The sequence below is a fragment of the Salvelinus sp. IW2-2015 genome, linkage group LG20, assembly GCF_002910315.2.
Source record: "Salvelinus sp. IW2-2015 linkage group LG20, ASM291031v2, whole genome shotgun sequence".
NCBI classification, from domain to species: domain Eukaryota; kingdom Metazoa; phylum Chordata; class Actinopteri; order Salmoniformes; family Salmonidae; genus Salvelinus; species Salvelinus sp. IW2-2015.
This window is the reverse complement of record NC_036860.1, coordinates 64,819,866-64,823,015: the sequence shown is the minus strand read 5'-3', so window position 1 is coordinate 64,823,015 and position 3,150 is coordinate 64,819,866. Positions and strand designations below refer to the sequence as shown.

Below are 3,150 nucleotides of genomic sequence, written 5' to 3'. Positions count from 1 at the left end.
AACCCTCGAAGGCTGCAGGCCCAGACGGGTCCAGCCGGTCTCAGAGGCCTGCGCAGCCCAGTGGCTGGTGTGTTTCCGGACATATTCAATTCAATCTTATCCATCTGCTGTTCCAACATGCCTTCAAGAGGGCCAACATTGTTCTGTTCCAGAAGCTAAGTAACTGAAGCTAAACGACTACGCCCGTAGGATCACTTCCGTCATCAATGAAGTGCTTTGAGAGACTAGTCAAGACCATATCACCTCCACCCTCCCGGACACCCTAGACCATCCAATTTGCTTACGAACCCAATAGGTTCACAGAAGACGCAATCGAACCACACTGCACACTGCCTAGACGCCATCTGGAAAGAGAATACCCATGTGAGAATGCTGTGTTCATCAGATATAGCTCAGCATTAACACCATAGTACCCTCCAAACTCGTCATCAAGCTCGAGACCCTTGGGTCTCGACCCGCGCTGTGCAACTGAGATACTTGGACTCTGACGGCCGCCCCCAGTGTGTGTGTAGGGTAGGTAAAACATTCCACCCCGCTGATCCTCAACACTGGGGCCCACAAGGGGCGTTCTGAGCCTCTCTGTACTCCTGTTCACGCCACGAGCTGCGTGTGCATGCACGCCTCCAACCTAATCATCAAGTTTTAGCGGATGACACTACAGCTGGTAGGGCGCTTGATTACAACAACGAGAGACGGCTCCAGGGAAGGAGGTGAGGGCCTCGGAGTGTGGTGTCAGGACAATAAAGCCTCACACTCAACGTAAAAAAAAAGGAGATGATTGTGGACTTCAGGAACGTCAGAGGGCACCCTATCCACATCGGACGGGTAGTGTGGAGAAGGGTGGAAAAGTTTTTAAGTTTCCTCGGTGTAGCCATCAACGGATCAAACTTTCGAATTGGTCCACCCACACAGAAGCGTGTGAACGCAAGGCGGCAGAGCGCTCTTAACCTCAGGAGTGCTGAAGTATGTCGGCCTTGTCACCCAAAGCACTCACAAACTTCTAAAAGACAGATGCAACAATCGAGGCATCTGTCGGCTGTTCAACGCCTGGTAGCGGATGCTTCGCCACAACCGTAGGCTCTCCAGAAGGGTAGTGCAGGTCTGAGAACGCACCACCGGGGGCAAACTACCTGCCCTCCAGGACAGCCTACACCACCGATGTCACAAGGAAGGCCATAAAGCTCATCACGGAAACACACCCAGCCTGCTGTTCACGCCCGTATATACCCAGAAGGGAAGGTCAGTTACAGGTGCATCACAAGCAGGGACGAGAGACTGAAAAACAGCTTCTATCTCAAGGCCATCAGATGTTTAAACAGCCACACTACCATTTAGTCGGCCGCTGCCAAACATACTGACTCACTCCAAAGCCACTTTAACAATGGGAATTGATTGGAAATTATGTAAAAATGTACACAAGCATTTTAAACTGCACTGTAATAATAATGTTTACATACCTACATACTCCATCTCATATGTATATACTGTACTCCTATATCATGCTACTGCATCTTGCATTTTATGTTAATACAATGTACCACTAGCCACTTTAAACTATGCCACTTTATGTTTTACATACCTACAGTAACTCCATACTCATATGTTATATACCCGGTCTCTATACGATCTACTGATCTTGCCTATGCGTTCTGTACCCACAACTCATTCATATTCCTTTATGTACATATTCTTTTATCCCTTTACACTTGTGTGTGTGTATAAGTAGTAGTTGTGGATATTGTTAGTTGATTACTTTGTTGGTTATTTACTGCATTTGTTCGGAAACGTAGAAGCACAAGCATTTTCGGCTACACTCGCATTAGAACTATCTGCTAACCATGTGTATGTGAGACTAAATAAAATTTGATTTGATTTGATTTTGATTTGGACAAACGCTAGATAAAACTAGTAAATCATAACCATGTGTAGGTTTAACTAGTGATTATATTGATTGATTGTTTTTTATATAAGATAAGTTTTAATGCTAGCTAGCAATTACCTTAACTTCTACTGCATTCGCGTAAACAGGCAGGCTCCTCGTGGAGTGCAATGTAATCAGGTGGTTAGAGCGTTGGACTAGTTAACTGTAAGGTTGCAAGATTGAATCCCCCGAGCTGACAAGGTAAAAATATGTCGTTCAGTTAACTAGTCCGAGGCAGTTAACCCACCGTTCCTAGGCCGTCATTGAAAATAAGAATGTGTTCTTAACTGACTTGCCTAGTTAAATAAAGTTTAAATAAAGGTGTAAAAAAASACAGATTTCCGATTGTTATGAAAACTTGAAATCGGCCCTAATTAATCTGCCATTKCGATTAATCGGTCGACTTCTAGTCTGAACACTTCCCGAATGCACTGTAGATCGATAGATAAGTTGCTTTCCATAAGGAAATTCCTTTTCATGAACAATAAATGGATAGACGTGGATACTGTTCAATGCTCCCATTGTTATTATTAAGTGTGATGTTTCAATCAGAAGGTTGTCAGGTCATTTTCACAGCTCAGCAGCAACAACGATACATTGCTGTATCACATGATTAGTTTTGAATTGAAAGGGTTTTATATTGATCTCTTATTTGTTTGGTGCAGGTGAAGTACTCTGTTATCTACCAGCTGGGTCTGGGTTAGTTAATGTATCTCTCCTGTGTCTCCAGGTGCATCGCTGAAGTACTCTGTTCTCTACCAGCTGGGTCTGACTCTGCCCTATGTCCACTTCATGTTCCTGATCTGGGTGGTGTTTGAGATCTTCACGCCCATCCTGGGGCGCAGCGGCACAGAGATCCCCCCTGACGTGGTCCTGGCCACCCTCGTCACCCTCACCACACTCTTCCTCTCCTCCTTCTTTGTGAGTAGAGTAGTACCATGATTAATAATAGCTAGCTTTCCAAAAGAGGGAAGAGGACAGGAACATGTTCCTGACTGTAGTCTTTGTGGAAATAACATTCCCATAGAAACCTTTGGAAGCGACAGCATAGCAATATTTATTACAATACTCTACCAACCAGGTCAGCAGCAACTCCCCTCTCCACCATGGAATGGAGGATATGAGGCAGAAAGATGAAATGTGGATGATGACTAGGAAATATCATATCAGCTGATGACTTTAAACAGCTTTGAGTGATCTGATGAGTGTGTTTTTATTCTCCCCCCCCC

The 3,150-nt window shown here is 44.8% G+C and overlaps 1 pseudogene; it reads left to right on the top strand.

The window, feature by feature from the left end:
- The window catches only part of LOC111980062 (endoplasmic reticulum metallopeptidase 1-like), a 72,465-nt pseudogene that overhangs the window by 57,571 nt on the left and 11,744 nt on the right, over window positions 1-3,150 (top strand).